Raw genomic sequence first — 24,763 nt, 5'->3', positions numbered from 1 at the left:
GGCGGGGGGAGGGGAGAAGGGACTAGAGGAACCCCTGAGAGGCTCCCACACCAGTACATAACCTAGGTCAGTTCATACGGTTTGCAACAGGCTTTTATTTCCATAATGGTGCAGATGCAAGGAGACCACACTTTAAAACTGGGTGCAAAGCATGTCTAGTCTTGAACTATTTCAGCACATGAAGATGCTACTGAGCAATCTAACACCTCGAGGACAAATAGGGGATAGGAATTGAGTGGTCCTGGAGCTCAGGAGTGGGAGTCAAATATGGGGGATTGAGGAGGGAATGAGCAAGAGGAGTTGGAATCCTTCCTTCCATATAGTCACCTTCCAAGAGTAGTAAAGCCCATTAGATATTAGAAAAGCAGACTTCTGGACTGGATTTAGGAGAAAGATAATGCAGATTAATGATGTAATTGATCCCAGAAGAAAATAACAGGGATCCAATGTCAACATAGTACCTATAAAGTGTAATAGATCATAATAGACTTTATCTGATGAATTCTGCTTTAGAAGGTACAGAAACAGTAAATTCTCTTGGTTATTAGTTACCAGAATACATTCACAATTTTGCTGTTTAACTTAAAACTCGCCTTGCCGCACTGCACTTTCACCATCCCCTCTCCTGCCAACATTTCACCAAGCAACGTTCCAGCACTGAGGTCTTCTCTGTGCCCTGCAGTACTTGCATGGACATCACTGGTAACCTCCCACGACCAGCACTTCTCTCCAAAATGGGCTGCAGTTCTCCCCTTCTGCTTTCATTTTTCATACTGTGTAATCAGTCCTCCGCTTTTTAACTTTATTCTAAGTGGACTCAAATTTTTTATTGGTAACAGTTTATGCTTCTGCCCTTGAGCCCTAGTAGCAAAAGAACTACATACATTTTAATAAAGTGTCTTGCCATTTTGCTCTGTCATTTGCATATATGGACACACATGTGTATATGTATGTGCGTAGGTGTATGAATAATGTGTACATACAGTATGCATTATGTGTATGACACACACACACACACACACACACACACACAGAAGGTAGTTCTAAAATGAACAAAGAACCAGAGAAAGAGGGACAATGACAAGAGATGGAGCAGATACTGGAACAGAAGCTAAATGTAGGGAAATGTATAATAATGCATAATTTATCAGTGACTGAATAAGAGAGTATTGGGACTTTGGGGACATTTTGTGCTACCAAGCATTAGAGAAGGTGGACAGTTCAAAACACCAATTTCTTATTCCTATCAGGTATCAGGATTTGTTGTGTTATGGAGCAACCATTATGGATTCCCAGGCATCGTATCTTTAAGAGTTTCAGGATTTGTATTTATCAAACTGCAACTGAAGAATGAGAGAAGGGATTTGGGGGCCACTTATCTTCTGCCATAATCAAGCACAATGTATAGGAAAACAATTCTGACACGGGGACAGAAGCAGCCATTCTGTATTCAAAAGTGTACTAAATGGGAATCAGGAAGCATGGTCCCAGTCCCGACCCTGAGATGAAGAAAAAGTAAAACAAACAAACACACAAAAAAATCCAAACATATATTTGAAATACTGAAAACTACTTTACACAGACTGCTTCATTATATAAAAATGTAATTATCCTATTTTATACATATGAAAATTAAGATTCAGCAAGTCAACTTACCCGAGTCAACAGATATGAGAAACTAACACAGATAGGTTTAGGATCAAGAACCTCAGGATTCTGATAGAGTGGGTAGTTAGACCCAAGCTGGAGGCAAAGGCAGTGATAAATAGGTGACACATTAGAAGCCCACAACATCCTGACTTGATGGCTTTTCATATCCTGGCCTTAGGGCTTCCAGCACCCTTGGGCTGACAGACCAGGAGATACAGTTGCAGAACAAGTGCTCTCCTCTGGCCCTGACAGTTCCAGCAAGAAGTCTGTACAGCCAAAAACTCCCTCCCCCCCAACTAGTAGGAGTGGTCCCTTAAAGGATTGGAAGCAGTTCAGTCAGAGACCACCCTAGCAATGAACCATGACCTCTACAAACATAAAAAAAAAAAATACACCTCTAACTCCTGTTCCACCTCGGGGCCTGCCCACTCTCCTACCTTGAGGGTGTCCTGTCCATAATTAACTTCTTTGTGCTTGCTATTTTCCTTCTCCCTGTCTTTATTGAGCACAGATCATCAGGTAAATCTTTCCTGAGGAATCCAAGAACTGAGAAGTCCAGTCACAAACAAAGACACTCCCACTGGTAACAATTCCAAATTACAGCTTTTTCCACTCTCACACCTCATCTCCTCAATAGCTGGGGAGGTCACTCAGCCTTTCAACCTGTTTGAACCTCCAGATATTTGCCTATAAAATGAGATAGCTCATCTAGGTCAGTGCTTTCCAAATGTGTGTGTGAGTGCGTGTCTGTGTGTATGTGTGTATGTGTGCACGTGTGTGTGTGTCTCTCTGTGTGTGTGGAGGCAGAACCATCATCACAAAATAGCACACAGGTATTTCCTTTATGTAACAGATACTTGACAGAGTTGTGCTGATTAAGGCACCAGTAAAGGCCTTGGTATCTCACTACATCCCCACTGTGATCCTAAAAAGATGCCAAGGGTCACTTGTCACTACAGAGAACAGTTTGAAAACCTCTGTGTAACACTGTGGAAACAATTACATGTTTCTGTAGGGCTGGGGGGGGGGAATAAACACAATGACAATGCCTTCTACTACTCTTTCTCAAATGACATTTTGTTCAAAGATTCACAGTGTGGGGGATTCATTCAAATGATAATTAGTAAGCATCTAACATGAGGGGTGTCTGAGGAGCCAGTCTCACCTCATTGGGCTCACATCTATCACATGAATTGGAGACTGCTCCTCTTTCTGAAAGAAAGACCCCTAGGGGCGCCTGGGCGGCTCAGTCAGTTAAGTGTCAGACTCTCGATTTCTGCTCATAACATGATCTCACGGTTTGTGGGTTCAAGCCCACCGTTGGGCTCTGTGCTGATAGCACAGAGCCTGCTTGGGATTCTTTCTCTCTCTACCTCTCTCTCTCTGTCTCACCCCTGCTTGTGCACACACTCTCTCTCTTTCATAATAAAAATTAAACATTAAAAAAATGTAAAAAAAGAAAGAACCCTAAAAATGGGGTTGCATTAAATCACTGAGATGGGTTTTAGTTCCAGCTCCAATATTAAACTGTGGGGTTTTGGAATCCTTGTCACTCTCTTGTCATTTATAGAACAAAGGTGATCCCTAAGACCCCTTCCAGTTCTGGCATTCTATGATGTTTTGCCTATTTAATGAGTTCCAAAAAAATTAGATACTTTTCTATTTCCACAGTGCTGCATCCTCTGGGCTGACAGTTGCCTGCCATGGATGAAATTACTTTTTAATAACTACTAACCGGGTGTTTGTTTTAAAATTTTAAAGTATCTGCTTCAAGGAATAAACATATTTCTGTATCTAGCTATTTAAATGTGAAGTAGGGAAAGGCTCAGCTAATAATTTTTATTCTAATTGTATTGGTGGACTTCAGGTCTGGGTGAGAAGCCTGTGCAGTAAGAACTATATTTGAGAGTTTTGTTCTGTGACTAGTGTGTACTGGGGCATGAGTCAAGAAACAGAAGGCCAATGTGCATCATTTTATAGAAGCCAGGCGTGGACTCTGTGGAAGAATTTAACATCTCCCTTACCTTTGTTGCTTATTTTTTTCTTCACCTTTCATTTTCCCACCCATTTTTGAATAGACTTCTGTAGCTAAAAATCCTCTTTTCAGAATACATAAGCTGCATAAAGGGTATAAGTTTTCTTAAGAAGACCCCATAGTTTTCTTTAATAGACCCAATTAAATGCACACAAATTAAATGAACTATCAACCTAGATTTGTTTTAAAATGTGTAACAGATAACAAATACTGGATAGGTTGAGAGTAAAAGGTCTTCATACAATCTGGTGACATTTTAGAATATACAACCCTTTAGATAAGTAATAGAAATTCCAAAATCAGAATGATACTCCTAGTAACACTAGCCAAGAAAGGAAAAAAGAAATTATTGGATTCATCCCTTCACCAAATATTTATTAAGCACTCTCATTATAGCAAGAACTGTTTAAATCAGTCAAAAGTTAATTGAAATTTATCTATAGTAATAGGAAATTACAACTAAATATCCAAAAATAAAAGACTGAACTAGAGATCATGATATGAGCAGAAACCAGGAGTCTGACACTTGAGTGTGGCATATAAATTTGTTCAAATACTATAAAGGCAATTATCATTAAAATATATAAAAAATATGAAAACTACTGAAAATGTTTAGGCAATCATGTTAAATAAAAAAGCAAACTACAGGGACACCTGGCTGTCTTAGTCAGTAGCACATGTGACTCTTGATCTCGGGGTTGTGAGTTTGAGCCCTATGTTGAGTGTAGAGATTATTAAAAAAAAATCAAACTACAAAATTGTCCACTAGTAGTATCTCAACTGTGTAAAATATATGTTCACATGGACATTGATCTAAAGGAAATATTTTAGAAAGTGAAAGATTTTATTAAAGTAGTGATATTGTGTACTTTGAAGATGGTATTTGATGTTGACAATATAGTACCTTTGTTCAACAAGAAAAAAGGGGCCCCATTCCCTAATTACACTTTGTGTGAATGTGGTGGCATTTAACTACATAAGAGACTTCTTAAGGTTCATGGTGATTCCAGTCCCACAATGTGGCTGCCTGAGGTCTGATCCTATGTGCATACCAACTGCACAGAAGATTGTATAACCCTTTGGAAACTGCTGATACTTTCAGCTCTAATTCTTTCTCCAGGGGAATATCTGAAAGTGGCTCCTTTGCTGATTTCATAAATTTTCATTTTCAAACTTTTCCCCTCAGTCTCTTTCTAATGAACTTTCTTAAAAGAAAAATCCTTCCTAAAGTTTCATGCTGTAGTACTACCCGTGAGTATGATTCCCCATGTGAGGATGTCAAATTTAATTAGATTGTTCTCTCTGTTACTTAATGACTCACCTAGGCTTACAAGCCCAAGATCATAACCTCCCTACTAGGCTGTTGAGTTAGCTTTTTCAAGGAACTACAATTCATGTTATCTAATCAAAATTATTTTAAACCATACCCAAAAAATAATAAAAATACCAATGCTCACTTAATTAGAACCTTCACCCAAGGATATTCATGCATTTTACAGGATTTCTTTATGTCATTTGCATAACACATCCAAGAAACAGGTGAGCAATATTCAAAACCATACTTCTAAGGATTCTTAAAAGAAAAAAAAGTATAGATCATCTTTGGTTCCTTCCTTTTCATCTTATACTAACTTTTTAACTCATTTGAAGATTCCAAAGTAATATGACAAAAGGATACAGAATCCAGAACTAAATAAGACAATAAACATTTCTTTAGAGGGAAAAAAAAGGCAAACAGATAAAGAGGATATATTTTTCTGGATCAAAAAAAGTGTTCCTTTTCTTCTGAAAATCTTCGCAGCCTATATACTTTCTTCTTCCTCATTGATCATCTTGATCTGTAAAGTACCTACAAACATGTAACCAATGAAGCAACATATGACAAAAATTCTGAGAGCTAAGAAAAAGCCTTGTCACCTTACATAAGTCAAAAGTCACAAAGAAAAAGGCAACCTTCTATGCCCATGTGAGAGCCATAATCCTTCAGCCTGTTTGGCCTGAAATAACACTTCTCAGGTGGTGATGTTGGTGATAGTGCTGCCAGCCCTAGTATGACCGATTCCTGGAAACTGTCTATTTTGTTTACCACCACATACCTAGCACCAACGATGGTATGTCTTGCTTATAGTAAGTGCTTAGTATTAACTCATATTTGTTAAACGAATGAATCTGTAGTACTTTTGATTTATGGATCAAAACCAGATTTTTCTCAGCTTGCAATTTACATATTTTGCACAATGAATAGACTCTGATAGTAATTTGAACAAATACTATAAAGAGTATTTTAGAAAATATTCAGGGTAAACTTGAATATGGATGTGTAGTGAATATACTAATGGCTCCCAAAAAGATATGTCCAAGTCCTAAATCCCAGGATCTATGAATGTGATCTTATATGGAAATAGGTTCTTTGCAGATATAATTAAGAATCTCAAGATGAGATCATCCTTGATTTAGGATGGCCCCTAAATCCAGTGACTAATGTTGTTAAAATACAAGACACATAGGCACCTGGGTGGCTGAGCTGGTTAGCATCCAACTCTTGGTTTTGGCTCAGGTCATGATCTCACAGTTCATGAGTCCAAGCCCCACATCAGGCTCTGTTGACAGCATGGAGCCTACTTGGGATACTCTCTTTCCCTCTCTCTGTGCCCCTCCCCCTCACACTTGTGCACAGTTGTGCGGGCTCTTTCTCTCTCAAAATAAATAAATAAACATTAAAAAAGAAGATGACACAGAGAGATAAATAAACCACACAGTTGAGAAGACCATCTGCAGGCATAGACAGATTGGAGCTAAGTTGCCACAAGCCAAGGGACTCCTCAAGCTACCAGAAGCTGCAAGACACAAGGGAGAATTTTCCTTTAGAGCCATCAGAGGAAGTGCATCCCTGCCACATCTTGATTTTGGACTTCTGGTCTCCAGAAGTGTGAGAGAATAAATTTCTATTGTCTTAAGCCACCTAGTTTATGGCAATTTGTTATGGCAGCGCTAGAAAACTAACATAGACCTTAAGATAGATGGTATTTAGAAAGAAAGCAATTACTGATATTTGTGTTAGGTGTAATAATGGTACTGAGGTTATGTAGGGACAGACGTTGAAGTTAAAAACTTCATTATTTAGTAGTGAAGTATATGTGATCTTTAACTGACTTTTAAATACATCATCCAAATATAGGTGATGTGACAAATTGATAATAATTAGAGAATATTAGAATTTGAATATTTAAGCATTTATTATATTATTCTATTATTTCCTGTGTTTTTGAAAACAATAAATAAAATGCTGGAAAAAAAGAGTTCCTCAAACTGTCTTATATTATGATGTTTAGTTCTTTAAAATAACAATTATCTCTCCAAAATAAACACTCAATTTTACAAATCATCTTCCAATGTAAAAGAAAAGCTCTAATCTCCATATTTTTTTCTTCTATGCTGTGTGACTGGATTATTTAATCTTTTCACAACTCTGCTCTATGCATCTAGCTGTCCAGCTTTCAAAACAAATTAAATGCTCTTCATGGTACCTCTTCAAATTTTTTTCATTTTGTCAGGTTAAAATCATTGATTTAACGACTGAACAATCAATAGGTTTCTCCTGAATTCCATCTCTAATTCTCCCCCAAAAGTTCATGAACTGCTATCTGGAACACCACAAAACTCCACACACCTCCCCAACCCTCTCCTCCTGAACATTAGGTGCTAAGCTTGGAATTGTTCTCATGCTTCAGTCAAGTCCCCTCTTTAGATGATAGCCTGTCTCCTCAGCTTCTGAAAAGAGCTGATTGTCTAACCCAGAAGCATGAGATCAAAGTTTGACAAATTGCCACTTACTTCACTTCTACTACAAGTGGATCCCAGAAAATGAATTTCCTTTGTAGCATTCTTTGATTCTCTCTCGTCTTGTTGCTGATCTTGGCTAGAAGGACAGAGCAGTTCATTTGCGTTATTTTTATCACCAAAAACTTTTCTCATAAGTGTCTTTCAGTGACACTATCCTCTAGCCAACAGAACATATCTTTTGATCACTCAAGGACTCAGTTACATAACAGGCACCCCCTTGTCTACAGAGAGTGACATCTTGTATCAGCCGTTCTTCATCCTTTCATGGCCCATATCCTTGCAGAACTATATATTAGATGGTTTTATCTAAGGTTTAATGTTCTCTCTCTTTAGTGTGTGTAATGTAGACATATCACAGAGGGCTTAATAAAGTGCATGGATGGTATTATTATAATAGGAAGACTACTTCTTCTAACGTTATGCAGTGCGTGCTGAGGACTCAGGATCCACAAATTCCCCCTTCCACCCTATCCCCTATCCCATCCCACATACCACCACTGATTTGTCTTCTGCAGCCATTCCTTCCTTCTCCTTCCATACTGTAACAAATTTAGGTCATGGACTTTTTTTTCAAGAAATATGCAACCAATGTTTTATCCTCATAACTTCTATTGCTATTACAAATGAATGAAAAGGACCCTCCTTGAGAATTTGGCAAACTTGGGTTTGCTGTTCTGCTTCAAGTTTGTTTAAAACCAATCCCCCTTCATAGAGAAGCAAATAAATAATCACAGAATCAGTGGTTCAGGATTCATGAAATTATTTTACATTATGAACGGCTTCAGGTAAAACCTATACACCTGCTTGTAAATCTATGTATCTACTCCTGCACTGCTCTTCACATAGGTAGAGTCTTCTCATCTTTGTGGTCTCAATTTAACCACTCCATGGAGTGGTCTTACGTGACCACACAATCTATAGCACATCTACCAGATATATTGTCATCATAGCACTAATCAGAATATGCATTGATATAGCATTCGGGGATTGAAATTTACTTTCCTTACTTGGTTCAAAGCTCCACGTTTATTTTTTTCATTACCATAAGCCAAGCACAGCACCAGATACACCAAATACATAGGGTTAATAAGCATGTGTTAAGTGAATGAGTATAACAAATATTCAAAATCCAGCTTTACCCTACTTAACTGATGTCTGATATATGTATTTTAGGCCCAAGCTATTTTCCTTCCATAGCAAGGTTTTCCCCCTCTTTTTCTCTATTTTTATTTCTCTTTTCCTATCTCTCCTCTTATTTCTCTTGTTTTATCATCTTGCCTCTCCTTTCTTCTTTTTTTCTTTCCTCTGCCATCTTATTTGAGAATTTTATGGGTGACAACACACATATGGAAGAGACAACCCCGTTTTGTATATATTGAGTATTGAACAATGGAACTGCTGATTCATATTTTGTTTTCATGTTTACTTATTTTTGACAGAGAGAAACCAAGTGTGAATGGGGGAGGGGCAGAGAGAGAGAGGGAGACACAGAATCTGAAACAAGCTACAGGCTCTGAGCTGTCAGCACAGAGCCTGACGTGGGGCTCGAACTCAGGAACTACAAGATCATGACCTAGGCTGAAGTTGGACGCTTAGCCGACTGAACCACCCAGGCACCCCTGTTGATTCACATTTTAAAGGGTCATAACTTTCAACAACAAAATTTTGCCTAGCATCCCAATACTTGTGCTTTTTAAACTCTTACCAAAATTCAATCATGTTGGTACTGGTTCAAAGGAGACTGTACATAAAGCATCCTGCATTCTATTAATTCAAATTAATTATATATGAGTGTAGTTATGTTTGTACATAGTAAGCACAAGCTAATTTTTGTTTGTTTGTTTGTTTATTTTTGGAAAAAAGTAACATAAGCCAGTTCCAAAATGTAAATAATAGGATGCACAAGTTCAGTAGAGTTCACCTTCAAAAGAGTGAGAATATCATTCCTGCTGGTTTCTCTAAATGTGGTTGTTGTTGTTTTTTAAACCTCTTTTTAAAATCCTCTTTATTGCATATGGGGCATAGTTCTTCCTACTCAACAAAACTGTTCTTGAAAAGGTTGTGAAGTACTAGAGAAGACATCCCTTCAGAAAAGCATCCTGTGATGTTATCCGATGATGAATCAGTGTTACCAATGCTAATTATACTTTCATTATTACTATCACTAGAATACTTAAAGCTCAGGTTCTGGAATCAGACAGATCTTGTTTGAATGAAGTTTTCACCCTACTAATCATGTCAGTTTGAGCAAAGTACTGAGCTCTCCAAGCCTCACTTTCCTTATACGTAAAATGAGGGTAATGATGCTGTCTACCCGATGTGGTGATTGAATGAGCCTGAAAACTGATTAGTGCAATACAGTGTAAGTATAAAGAGTGAGCATTCAATTAAATGATAGCTATTAATATCACTATGATTCTCATGTGTATTGCTATGTTGTTGTGGCAACAGTGGTGATCATTTTGTTATTTTTTAAAAATATTTATTTATTTTGAGAGAGAGAGAGGATAAGTGGATGAGTGCTAGAGAGAGAGAGGGGGAGGGAGAATCCCAAGCAGGTTCGACACTATCAGCACAGAGCCCTATGGCAGGCTTGATCTCATAAACTATGAGATCATGACCTAAGCTGAAATCAAGAGTTGGGAGCTTAACCAATGAGCCACCCAGGCACCCCTGCTTTGTTCTTGTAAAGTGTGAAAACAATGTGGCAAAATAAGGGAGGTCAATTCTACATGCTGTCATAAGGAAAACATATCATGGAAAGTAAATGTAGGTACTATAAGAAAACTAGTCTAGCCTCTCAAAAGGAGATTAACATTAATTCCTCCTCTACTCATGAAGGAAGCTGGGGGCATTTGGGCAAGCAGCTATTCAATAGCTCATCTAGTATTTCCTATAGACTCTTTCAAATGAGAACTGGGAAGGAACCACTTGGGGAATATCAGCTTCATCATGCTGCTCCCGCGATCAATGAAACCATCTGGATTAAGAAAGTAATAAAACTATTTGACAAATTTAAATCCAAATAAATGTCATGTTTCATAAAAATTTGAATAAATTCAGCAATTAATTTTCTCTAAATTTTAATTATGTTTTGAAAGTTTTTATTATGGAAATTTCAAAAACAAAGAATATCAAATCTTTTGAAAGTGTTTTCTGGGGGGGGGGTCATAGTCTTATTCTGCAACATTAAGATATTCAGAGAAAAATCAGCAGAAACATTTGCCTTTTTCTCACATCCTCAAATAACACAATAATCATTTACTTATTTAAGGAATCAAAAGAAAATCTAGAAGTTAAAACATATTCTGAGTAGTTACAAATAAAATCTAAATTCAGATCTATGTTAACACCAGAGAGGTAACATTAGCTGGAAATTCCTGCTTATTTGAAATTTTGTTAGCTAGAAATAAATTTGCTATATGCATATCACTGAGTTACACTCCTGATTACCAATAATTACTAGCAATGGCCAGTATACAAAGCACACATTTCAAAATTTCATTTATAATTCAGTCATTGAGAATTGGCCACATACTGTTCCCATAGAAACATATTTATAATTTGTGGTTGAGTTCACAGGTAAGGCTACAAGTGATAATTTTATATAAAATCATGTTGAAGTACTTTGCATCTACAAAAAGAAGCTAATAAATATATAATTTTTTCAATAATTAAATTTAAAATAAAATTAAAAAAATAAAAACCTAAATTGGAATAAAAAGTATTATTTTATATTTATTTGAAATTTTATGTATTGGAGAAAACGACAGCAAAACTTAAAAGGGAAGAGAGGTGTGATGTCTTTGGTAGAGTTTCCAAGGAAGGTGTAAAAGCTGATCTTCAAAGACTTTAGGAGTTATTGGGCAAGATTCTCTTCTTCTCTAAATAATTTCAGATCTTACAGGTGGTATAGGTAGGTTTTCAGAACCATATTTAAGTATTGTATTCACTAAAAAATGTAATGGAGAAAGAAAAAGAGAGGGTAACAGATTTACAAGGAAATGAAGGGGTGGTGGTGGTGGGGTGGCTAGATTTTAAATCAGCATGGAGAAATGTCTGGAATCAAAGGAGATTGGGAGGAAAGTTTTGAGCTGCATGCATTCAGAATAGTCTATAACCCTTTTCTTTGGCAGCCAATTAAGGAAGTGTTGGGGCAGAAATAGGGCCCTACTTGTTCTATGAGCTGTCTACAAAGTGGCAGAGAAGTTTCTTCATGGCATTTTGGTTGACAAACAGAGAATGCACACATTGCATGAAGAAAAAAAAAACACTTAAAAGGCTCTGCTCTGATGTACTTATTGAGTCTTTCAAGCTTGTGGGTAAAATACTTTTGCTTATCTTTATCAGGTTAACATGTAAACCTTCTGATCTTACAAACACTCCCTATTAGCTAATCCTCTCTAGCTATGGATTAGTTATTGGGTTTTAGCTTTTTAGCACATCATGAGACTGCTTCTTAAGTAATAGGGCAAAAACTAAATTGGTGGGGGACAATACATTTAATATTACATTCACACATACTGAAGTGCTATGCTACTGCAGCCATTCTCATATATTTCAAAATTTGTTTGGTTTCTGAGTTTTCTATCAGACAGTAGACCTAGTGGGAAGTCCAGAGAGACTCTATGAAAACCTTTTCCCTGTAATGCAATAGTGTTGTCCCTAGTCTGCCGGCTATGTCACCTTCAATTAAACAGTGGCTCAATCAGTGTGAAGACAGCCTTCGTATTGTTACCATAGAAAGGTTTCTCCTTTGTGACTAAGCCTTTTCCAGCTGTTGAGATGTTCACCAATTGCTGCCTCAGCTCCTTGGAAGCCACTCGGCTTGCGTGCGCCGATGCATTCACTGTACTAGTAATTAATGCCGTTAGCTTTGTAATTAAAAAAAAAAAAAAAAAAACGTTTTGCCTTTATACTCAGGGTGATAATGCTTCAAGTAAAAATTAATTAAAATGAGATGAATTGCCTTCAGTTAAACGAAACGGAAAGAGAAAGGGAGGGGTAAAGGGAGGAGGAACCTGACAAAGAGTTTGTAGCCTTATTAATGAAGCAAACTGAGGAGGTTGGGCTTGAAATTTTTTCCTGATTCTTTTTCCTTTGCATTACAGTCTGGGTTAATGGAGCCAAAATACTATCAGTTGGGGAGGGAATGCAAGGAAGTTCCACTTCTCCTGGACTTGACGATGGGTCACTCTGAAGACCACAAAAGAACGCCCATATTTGTTTAAGTCCCCCTCAATTTTCCCATATTGGTCTGGTGAAGTAATGGGCTGTGAAATTGACTTTTATATTATTATTAATTAGATCTGATGCCTGTTTTTTTTTAACACTTGATGCAGTGAAAAGGTCTGGTTCTTCTTACAGGACAAGGTCCAGACAAATTCAATCACTGATTAGAGCAGAGCATGAGTGAATAACTGGGACTCCTTTCCATTCTGAAGCATAGGCCTGGTAAGAGACAAGTTCTGTATCTTCCACTCTCCTGGAACAGGGGATGCACAAACAGGGAAAAGCATAACCCTTGTCTTTCAAGAACTGATACACACACTAGAAAAAAAAAGCAAACACTAACTTGCATAAACTACTTATGAGTGTGCACTATTAAAGTCTACAGGCTCTGACACTTCTGAATGAAATGCAAGTCTATATACAGAGAAGGGGAACTTTGGTCTGGAGAAGTCAGTAGTGACTTCATGGAGAGAATGAACCCAAGGAGGAAAAATATGAAGAAAAAAAAAAAAACATAAAAAGAACACAGTTAAGGAGGAAAGAAATTTCACCACACCTTAGAACATATAATTTCTATATATCTCAGTTGTAAGTCGAGAGGAAAAACACATCAGCAGGTAAATAATTGTGGAATTTCTCAAGCACCCTAGGAGGTTTTTGTATCCTAACAATATGTAAAAGACTCCTTTGGTTCTGCTTGGTGTTCTATATCGATGTCACACCTTGAACCTCTACCCTTCTAAACATTGAGTTTCTGATATGCCTTCCTTACATTATCAGCCAGAAACACATCCCCACAGTTTGTAACTGAAAATCATTATATGGTTCATCTTTAAAAGTTAGGGCCCTAGTCATGGTGCATGAACTAAGCACATTTATACATATATGCATAGAACGCTCCACATGAGTTTTGAAATTAGTACAAGAAGAGCTGCTGGAGAGCCTTCAGATCATCTCTTGTAAGTACTAAATATAGTCCTCCGATTCCACAGTCATGCCATGTTTGGGCCATTTCACTAGCATCGCCAGGTAACAGCTTTCCAAGACATTGGTAGTAAACGTGACCATATGACTTACTTTTCCAACGTCTGTTCTCAGATGTTACAGATTGTAAAATTAGATTCCTTAGACTTAAGAACGAAGTTGATATTCTCTTAGTGAAGCCATCTGTATTTGTGCAAAGGGAATTTGTAAAAGTCCCTTCAACCGAAGATGTTTAGAGAAAAATGTTCACTTGGTCCATTGAGTATCTAGATGGAAAGCCTACTGACAATCTATTCAGTCCTTTAGAAGCTATCCAGATGCTTGGTAGAGCATCTGTAGTTTCCAAGTGAAAAAAATCAATCGTAGCCCCAGCTACCTTAGCTTGAGAAAAAGATGGTTTGAAAGCTGGTTTTTTTGTCTTGCCTTTCCTTTTCTTTCTTTTCCTCCCTTTTTCTTCCTTCCTTCCTTCCTTCCTTCCTTCCTTCCTTCCTTCCTTCCTTCCTTCCTCCTCTATCTTCCTTCCTTCCTTTGCTTTCTTTCTCTTTCTTTCTCTCTTTCTTTCTTTCTTCTTCTTCTTCTTCTTCTTCTTCTTCTTCTTCTTCTTTCAGCAAGGAACGGCCTGAGTCTCAGATGAGCACAGCTCTTAACACCAAGAAAGTAGATATGTGTAATGGAAGATGAGTTAAACGAACTAGCTGGTCTTGTGATGGATGTCAGATGGGCTTCACAGCACCTGCTGAACTACTCAAACTAGGGAGAGGCCTGTACTATTTGGAAGCATCCTTTTGCTATATTAGTAAGAAATTAGAAAGCAAAGGACATTTATTTACCCCACGCTACAAGGTTCTTAGAACCCTGTAGAAAAGAAAACTGCCATTTAGAACATCTGAGAGTTTGCAAGAAAAAAAAATGTGCAGGCACATTTTACTTAAGAAATTTTGGACTAGATTATATTTATGATAAGAAAAGATGGACCTTGAAGTAATGAAGTGTTGTGGGTAAAAATGGGCCAGAACAGAAATTATAATAAAGTACTAGCTTAAGGTGAATTACTGATATACTGTGGCCTCTATGAATTCCATGTTGCATTTCAATTTGCAATGGTCACATGGTATACTTGATTCTCCTCTCCTAGTTCCAGAAGGCATAGCAACATGCTCTGTGAGCAGCAGAAAATTTTCCTGCTGACTGTTTGTAGACTCTCCACTTGAAATGCTGGACTTACAATCTGGTTCAAGCAAAGAACTGCTGACTGGCAGCTGGCACCTGCACAACTCCTGGCTGGGATACTTTAGGGCTTGGCTCTTAGAAACAAATACAGTGAGATCAGAGATCTTGGCATTGGATGCAATGGACACAAACCAGTATATACTCTGTGCATACTCTGCCTATGATAGTTGAGTCTTCTTCTGTGTATGATGAACAGGGGCTTTTTTTTAGGTTTTTACAGGTCTGATTACAGATCCCATGGATTGAAGAATATAGGCTCATTCATTTTTCATTTTGACTTCTCTCAGGACATGTTAGGAGAAGGAGGAAAGACTGAAAGGGCTTTACACAGAGAATAATTCATGATATGACCAAATGCTTCCTGATAAGATAAAAAGGTGGAACTTGTCAAAAACAACAACAACAACAAAAACAACAACAACAACAACAACGACGACGACGACAACAAAACCAAAACATGGTGAAGGACATTGTAGCCATCTATAGGACTTCATTCATTCATTTAAATAAGAAATCCCATTCCGTCAAAAGGAAATTATTTCTTGTTTAAAACTCAACCACAGAATTACCATCAAAGCTGACTGCATTAGTCCTGATAGAGTAGGTTATTAGGAAAGAAAGAAATTTTCTTCTGTGTTAACTGGAAGATAACAAAACCAAGGCCTCTTCTGAAAAGTGAAATATATCACTTTTCTACATCCCAATTTTTAATTCTCTACTCTTGAATTGAGGGCATGAGTACTTGGATTGCTTGATAGTAAAATGGAAACAGCTATTTTTACAGTATTTTTTTCTATCACTTTCAACTCTGAAGTGTAATACACATCCCAAAATAATGTTTCATGGAAAATGTGGGTTCTTTGGGAAATGTTTGGATTAATACACTTTTTGGAAATTCAAAGTCTATGCAAACATACTAAAGGCTCTGAAATGTCCTGTAGAAAAAAAAAGCTTTATTTTTTAATTTTTATTTTTTTTTAATTAAAAAAAGATGTTTATTCTTGAGAGAGAGTGTGTGTGGTAGCAAGGGAGGGGCAGAGAGAAAGGGAGACACAGAATCCAAAGCAGGCTACAGATGACCTGAGCTGAAGTTGGATGCTTAACTTACTGAACCACCCAGGTGTCCCTAGGAAAAAAGCTTTAAATTGGTATCTACAAAACTTTTTGACCATGCATATGTGTGTGTGTGTGTGTGTGTGTGTGTGTGTGTGTGTGTAAAACACAATTATATTTCCACAATACAAATATTCTAAGAGGCATGTGGTGGGACATGCCATTATAGTAAAAGAAAACAGACTGACCGCTTAATAGACCAACGTTCAAATATTTGTTTTCCTGCCAAAGTATGACCTTATTAACTTTAAAAATCATACATGCATGTGCATGAATGCACAGGGAGGAAAAGGTGGAAGGTGAAAGGGAGGGGGAGGGAGGTAATGAGGAAGAGAGAGAGAGACAGAGAGAGAGAAAGGGACTCAGAAACAGAGACAGAAAGAAGAGAGAGATCGATTTTTCCATAAGTCTTAAATAACTCAGTCTCCATATCTTTGTTGTATAATATAACAGTAATGTTCTATACTGGTAAAGAAAAAGGAAATGACATTTGAATATTTACTGTGTGTCACCAACTTTTAAAAATTACATTATATATGTTATTTCATGAGGCTATTGGAATATTTATTACAAAATCATCTTTTCTCTGAAGAGATCAGAGTAAATCCAAGATGCTACCTTACTATGTAGGCAGTAGTATACCTCCATATTAACTGTGACTTCAATATTGTTTTTACATTTAAATTAAATAAAGGACTAAAGAATAAATACTGTATGAATTATTTTAATCCAGATATTGGAATAGAATTTAGACTAAAATAAGTCTTCCTTTCCAGCTTTTAGATCTCACTTCCAAACACTACTCTTTTACATATGAGTCAACATACGTGAAAATGCCAATAGGCACATAATAGCTATTCAGTAAATGTTGTGGTGCATTTCATTATCAACATTATTAGTGTATCTGCGCACTGCTTGTATTTCTCCACTCTATACTAATTATCATCAAAAAACTAAGGACAAGACAAGTGGGGCCCGATTCACTGGTAACTGGAAAAAAGGAAGGCTTGCTTTGTAGTGAAACATTACTTTTTTTTTGCATTTCATTTTTCTAAAAAATACTATTATTTTTCTAGAGATGTTATTGGTGTAGAATAATGTTTTTTGAATGTTATTAATTTCTGATTTTAAATCTGCTGTGCATTTTATTTTAACACATGAAACAAAAATGACTCAAGTTATACTAGTCAGAAGGTTGGGCAAACGATTCATTCCCAGCCCATTACTGTATACTATAAAGGCTAAATTCTATTATTCCCAATATCTGTATTTTGAGATTCATCTAAACTCTAAAAGAAGAGAATACTATATGCTAAACAAAAATGTTTCTCTGTGTGCCTCACTCCCAAACCTGACTTTCATCTTGCCTATCTTGATTTCACCTGTGAAATGTTAAACCACATAATATTAAGTAATGGCTTTTTTTAATAGCACCCAGTTATGAAATTGGTAAGATAAAAAGCATCCCATAAGTTCATAATATAATAACAGCAAATTCATGATTATGTTTGAACAAGCTACTGAATGCTATTTAAATCCTTAGTTTGAGCCCACACATTGTCTTAATGTTATAGTATTTTCAAAAGGTCCATTGTTTAAAGTTTTTTATCTTGTGATATTTGAATGAAAAACAATATATAAATTCAAAAAATTATTCAGAAAAAATTTTCTATACTTGAGCATGTTACTACAATGTGCTTAGAGTCTTTACATGCCCTTACATTCTTTATTTGTAAAGCAAAAGAGCAGTGCTAGATGATCTACATGGTCATTTCCTACTCCAAAAATGCTATGCCCCTACAATCTAAATAATCTGTTTTCAGACATAATATTTGCCATTGCAAAAATGGAATGTAAAAACTGAGGACACTAAAACTACTTTTTGATGGTAATGTCAAAAGCATGCCTGTATGAATAAAATTTAGTGGGAGTACAAGGCCTACTCCAACCTTAACATGTTATGAAATCCACTTTCCACTCTTGCTCACAAAGACTCAAGCAAAGATGAGCCTAATAGCAGAATAAGTAACAACATATAAATCCTATAAGTACTATATTCCTTTTTCTTTATATGTGTAACTCATTTTTCAATGTGCTGAAAAGTACAGGCAACAACCAAATCAGTTGTGGTTTGGTAAATTTTACTCTTTGTTTTCTCTCCTCTTTTGCTTAGCCTCTATGGTGGCAATGTTAATAATTGTTGATAAGTGAGCAAAGCAGGAAAAATAAAAGGAGAGCAAGAAGCTTTGCCATTTATACAAGGCAATGAAGTATGGAATGGAACACGTAGAATTGTGCCAAGTACATGAGCTTCATACATGTCTCCTGACCCAATTAATAAAGAGGTATTGTAATTACAGAATATCTACTTCCATTCCCTTCATTTATTTTCACTATCATTTACTAAATACACTGGCATTTAGTCCTCACAGGAAACTTTAGAGACCGGTCAGCCCTGAGGTTGAGAGAGGAGAGTAAATGGCCAGAAGTTACACAATTCACTGACAAGTACTCAAACCCTCAAACTCTGAAGCTCATGCTTTTATCACTACATAATTCGACAATACACTAGACCAAGTTCTCATGTGTGTCTTAGAACTGATGAAGAGAGAGAGTTATCAGGTGGCTGATATTTAAAGGCCAGTCCAAATAGATACCTTGAGCAGGGATTCTCAGCCTTGACACTACTGAGATTTTAGAATGAATAATACTTTCTTGTGAAGGACAGCTCTGTACATTATAGGATAATTAACAGCATCTCGAGCTTCTACTCAGTAGATGTCTTAGCATCCGTCCCTTCCCCCACCACGAGGCAAGGGCCAAAATTGGCTCTAGACATCACCAACTATTTCCTGGGGGGCAAAAGAGCCCCACATTGAAAGGCTCTGTTCTAGAGAAATGATGCCTTTATCATGACCACCTGAGTAAGTGATCCCCACAAGGTAACGATACTTATCACAGGCCTTCTGGAGCGAGGATGTTCCTGGTTTGCTTCTACCAAGGGATTGGTTCCCTCAAAAGTTCACTAAACAACATGATCTTTTTGACCTTCACAAAGCTAATCAAGCTCTTTTGATCATTGCAGCATGATTTTAATCTTACCTGACATTTTTGAAATATGGTTAAGATGATAGAACAGAAGTATAAAATAGCTCTAATTTTGAAAAAAAAAATCTGAACTTTTTACTATCCCTGCATGTTTGGGATCTGCTTAAACACAGATGGGCCCTGACAGAGGATGGTCTGACTTCCAAATTTTTGATTTTATGATAGTACAAAAGCATTACACATTGATTAAAAACCATACTTTCAAGTATGAATTTTGGTCCTTCCCTGGGTTAGTGATATATGGTAGGATACTCTCTGACGCTAGGCACCAGTAGTGAGCTGCAGCTCCCAGTCAGCCAGGTGATTATGAGGGTGAACAACAAATAGATACACTTACAACCATTCTGTTTTTCATATTCAGTATAATATTCAATAAATTACATGAGATATTCAACAATTTGTCATAAAATAGGCTTTGTTTATATGATTTTGCCCAATAGTTTGGTTATGGAAGTGTTCTGAGCACATTTAAGATAGGGTAGGCTAAGAGATGATGTTCAGTAGCTTAGACATACACATGTATCTCCAACTTAAAAATATTTTCAACCTATGATGGGTTTATCAGTATGTAACCCCACTGCAAGTTGAGGGAAATCTGTACTTGTCCTGACTGCTGCATGGAGCTACTCACATATGGGTCCCTGGCTAAACAGACAATGTTTTCTAAGCCTATCTTCTGGGGTGCTCCATGGCTCACAGCTTAGATGCAAGTTATCCAGGAAGGGAAGGAATGAGAAAGAGGACAAAGATAACTGTGTCTAATGCCATTATACAACAATATTTAATGGATGGTAGTAGAGACCCTTCCTTATGTTGTTATATCAGTTTCATCATCAGTTATACGTCACATCTGTCATCTTTCCTCCTTGTGCCCAATACAATCAGCCCATGAGATTCCAGTCTACCTGCCTGTCCTCTAAAATTAGCAAAGAAAATATAAACCTGATCTCAACGCAGTCCCTATGTATTGGTATTTGCTGACTTAAGTGGAAAATGTGCTCAATATAAAAATGAAATGTGACATGGTTATCCTTTGTTTTGTTTTCAGAAGTAGCAGTGCTAAGCCCATCTGCCTGCAGCCTCAAAACCAGATGGAGTTTTGTGCTTTTATTTTTCCCCTCACCTCATGCATCATCAACACCACATCCTATAGCTATAACGCAACTGACAGAGTTTTGATGATTCACAAGGTGAGAGTGAATTCAACTTAGGTCTCCCTATGTGGCTGAGTATAGCTCTGCTTTTAGAAACTATGAGTAGTAGACTTGCATTTGTGTTATGTCACCTGTGATAGTCTAAGTCTAGAATAAAGGGAATCTATTCCAACTCTTCTTTTGTGAGGGTTGCTGACCTCACCACAGGACTGTGAAATATATATATAGTTCTCCACTGGGAAAATAAAGTGGATGACTTGGGGTCCCAATATACTGCCAAATGAATGTTCAAGTGGAAACACACATGCACACACACAGCCATATGTCTCTGTCTTGATAAAGTTCACTTGCTAAACTATAGAAAACTAAAGTGACTTTCTGGCTCACTAAGTCTTGGAATTACAACTTGAGTCCCACAAATCCTAGAATACATGATCCAGAACATATGTTTAAAGAAAAAGAAAAAGAAAAAGAAAAAAAAAGATTGGTGAAATCAAGATCTATTGAAAGCCAGGAATTCTATTCTTAAAATCTTAATTAAATTTAAGACAAAATACTATATTAAGAAATATGTTATTTAATTTATTGAATAAATTAACAGTACCTAAATAAAAATGATTTAAACTTTTAAATGATCGGAACAGAGAAGATAAATTAACTTGCAAAACAATCCATAGGCACCTAAGTGTATACATATATATATATATATATATATATATATATAGACCTTCCAATTAGTGGTGGAACACAAGTATGTAAGAGTTATATGAAAGTCATACATTTTAGATTTAGAATTATTTTAAAAATATAATTCTTAGAATACACTTAACAGGCTTCCTGATGAGTGGTTATCTAACCTGTACTTGAACTCTTCCAGGGATCGAGAGCTCATGATTTAAAAGATCCAATATTCTTCTGTTAGATGGATCTATTTGCTTTAAGTCATCTTGATATTAACCTGGTGTATTTTTACCTCATCCTCTCTACCTCATACCCACTAGCCTAGTTCTGACACTTAGATTAATTAAGAATAACTATACTCCTTCCTTATGCTAGACATGCATGAATTTGAAGATCATCATGTCCACCTTCTCTAGGTTAAATTTAATCAATTAGGTTACATTGCATGCTTCCTTGTATTGACAAGTTTATCATCTATAAATTCTACCCTCAATTGAACATAATCTAACTGCTATTGCTTTTTTTTCCTTTTTTTTCACTTTTTTAACATAGTGTATATACATTTCATCATTTATAAGCCATTTAGTATTAGATAAATAATTCTTTATTTTTAGAGACTTACTGTTTTTAGAGTAGTTTTAGGTTTACAACAAAATGGAGAGAATAGATGGATTTCCTATATACTACCCCTACTCCCACAAATGCATAGCCTCCTCCATTATCAACATCACTCACTAGGAAGGAACTTTTTTTTAACCAAGGATGAATCGACAGTGACATATTATAATCATTGAATGTTCATACTTTACCTTAGAGTCCTTGCTTGGTGTTATACTTTCTATAGTCTGGGACAAATGTATAATGACATGTATCCATCATTATTATATTAACATACAGAGTATTTGTACTGCCCTAAACATCTTCTGTTCTCTGCCTATTCATTTCCCCATCGTCCTCTGATAACCACTGGTCTTTTTTATTGCCCTTATAGTGTTGCCTTTTCTAGAGTGTCATAGCTGGAATCATATAGTATGTACCCTGCTCAGATTGGCTTCTTTCACTTAGCAATGTGAATTTAAGTTTCCTTTAAGTCTTTCTGTGGCCTGATAGATAAAGTCTTTTTAGCACTGAAAATTATTACACTGTCTGGATGTACCACAGTTTATTTAACCATTCACTTTTCTTGGTCATTTCCAAATTGTGACAATTATGGAAAAAGTTTCTATAAATCTGTGTGTGGGTTTTTATGTGGGAAAGAGTTTTCAAGTCCTTTGGGTAAATATCAAAGAGTGCAATAACTAGATCTTATGTTTAGTTTTGTAAGAAAGTGCCAAACTGTCAAAAAGTTACTCCACATCCATGGAAGCATTTGGTGTTGTCCACATTCTGGACTTTGGCCATTCTAATAGGGGTGTATTGGTATATCATTGTTTTAATTTGAATTTCTCTGATTACTTATGGTGTGGAGCATCTTTTATATATTTATTTGCCAACTGTACATCTTCTTTGGTGAAGTATATATTAAGGTCTTTGGCCCATTGTTTAATTGGTTTGTCTGTTTTATTATACTTGGGTTTTAAGAGTTCTTTGTATAGAAGGATAAAAGTCCTTTATGAGAAGTGCCTTTTGCAAATATTTTCTCCCAGTATGTGGCGTATCTTCTAAGTATCTTTGCATTATGTTTGGCAAAGCAGAAGTTTTTAATTTTTTTTAAGTTTTAAATTTTAATTATCAATTATTTCTTTCATAGATTGTATCGTTTGAGTAAAAAGGCATCACCATACCCAAGTCTATCTAGGTTTTCTACTATATTATTTTCCAGGAGTTTTATAGTTTGCATTTTACACTTAGATCCATGATCCATTTTGAGTTAATTTTTGTGAAGGATGTAAGGTCTATAGATAGATTCTTTTTTTTTTTTTTTTTTTTTTGCATGTGGATATCCAGTTGATCCATCACCGTTTGTTGAAAGGACTTTTTTCATTGTATTGACTTGCCCCTCAAAGATCAGTTGACTTTATTTATGTGGGTCTACTTCCACTCTGTTCCATTGATCTATTTGTCTATTCTTTTGCCAATATCACATTGTTTTGATTACCGTAGCTTCATAGTAAGTTTTGAAGCTGAGCGGTGTCAGTACTCCAAATCTGTTCTTCTCCTTCAGTAGTGTATTGGCTATTCTAGGACCATGTGTTTCTTCATATAAACTTTAGAATCAGTGTGTTAATATACATCAATTAAGTTGATGGGATTATTTCTTCATGTTTTTACAGAATCTTCATACTATACAAAATATCCTCAAATTATGTAATTAATGGCTATTATAAGGAAGTGTGGTTCTGAGAACAAGTCATGAAGCTTTACAAAAACAAATATCCTTTAATCTTCCCTTTACAAAGAAGATATTCATGATATGAATGTTTGATTGGCCTAAACAATACTTCTCATGAATGCGACTTATAAGATATGTGGAGGCCACTTCTCTTGGAGTTTCCATAAAACACATAAAATTCCATAAGTTCTTCTATAAGCTTTTATTGAGAAAAATACATCATTGGACCTGGATCTGCTGCTTTTTGAGCATCAAAGGAAAACGTTGTCACTTAGACAGAAGTTAAAAAGGTTCAGAGGGACAATCCACAGAAGCAAGGTTTTAAAAGAATGTGTATTAAGCAATAATGCTATGCTATTAATTTTTATTGATGGATATGTCTGCCAAGTGAAGGAAAAGATTTATACTGGATCTAGTTGGCACAATCTCTCCCCTACAGAAAACACTGTAGAAGAACGAAACTTGAAATTAGAAGTTCACTTGATGAGGATGAGATAGGGTAAAGCCAAACTGGAAAATGACCTATATAGCTAGCAGCGCCAATTACAGAAGTTACATCAAGTATTCTTAACTCATATACATGGACTCTTGGGCTTTAAGGCATCTGTGAAACTCAAGCTATAGCAAAAAAATAAGAGTATATTTGTATGCAAATGTTTGCTTTTTGGGAATGAGAAGGCAACCATTTCATCAGATTCTCAAGAGGGTCCATAAAACAAACAGTGGTAAGCATTAAATAATATGCCATGCCAAGTGAACAAGAAATCCTATGTCATTAATACAGAAAGTTTGCTTCCTTGAACAACTCGCAGACATACACATTTTTCTCTTTCATTCCCTTTGTTCCATGTTTCTTACAGACCACCCATTCTGTTCATTTATTCTTTATGAAGGTGATTTTTAAATGCACTTTTCTGTATATTAAAAACTTCTTCTCATAAACATATATAAAGTTCTGACACCAATCACGCCATTTGGGGTCTAATCACTTTCCACGTTCCCGAATCACATATTGAAGGACCATGTCTGAGGGGTGGATGCATCCATAATCAGTGAAAATCATCCATTGAATATCCCCATGCTTTAGGGTTATCATGAGGAAGCTTACAAATATGTACTCTCAACACTATCACTATGCAAAAAGCAATGTTTCCAAGGGCACATCTATTGATATTGGGGATACAATCTTTTGCAAACAATAGCAGATTTGGAATTGTCACCCTTCACCATTACGAATCACTTTTGACAACTCATGATCTTGGACATTTGACACAACTATAAAACCACCATAAAAGCAGGACTTTCTCTTTAGACTCAACTGCATTAGCTGTGTCTTCAGTACTCTCTCAGATATTCATACTGCACATTGCCTCCCCTGTGTTATTTTGTTCAGTAGCTTCT

The 24,763-nt window shown here is 36.3% G+C and overlaps 1 protein-coding gene and 1 pseudogene across 2 annotated transcripts in view; both read right to left on the bottom strand.

Annotated features, from left to right (window-relative positions):
* Positions 1–24,763, bottom strand: part of LSAMP (limbic system associated membrane protein) — a 646,514-nt gene that overhangs the window by 416,186 nt on the left and 205,565 nt on the right. The gene's annotated exons all lie outside the window — the stretch shown is intronic.
* Positions 12,217–24,763, bottom strand: part of LOC124526501 (uncharacterized) — a 31,025-nt pseudogene continuing 18,478 nt past the window's right edge.

The sequence above is a fragment of the Lynx rufus genome, unplaced genomic scaffold, assembly GCF_022079265.1.
Source record: "Lynx rufus isolate CCGP_SWC_20201006 ecotype Redwood Valley unplaced genomic scaffold, mLynRuf1.p SCAF_5, whole genome shotgun sequence".
In the NCBI taxonomy this organism is placed as follows: Eukaryota; Metazoa; Chordata; class Mammalia; order Carnivora; family Felidae; genus Lynx; species Lynx rufus.
This window is presented reverse-complemented; position numbering and strand designations above follow the sequence as displayed.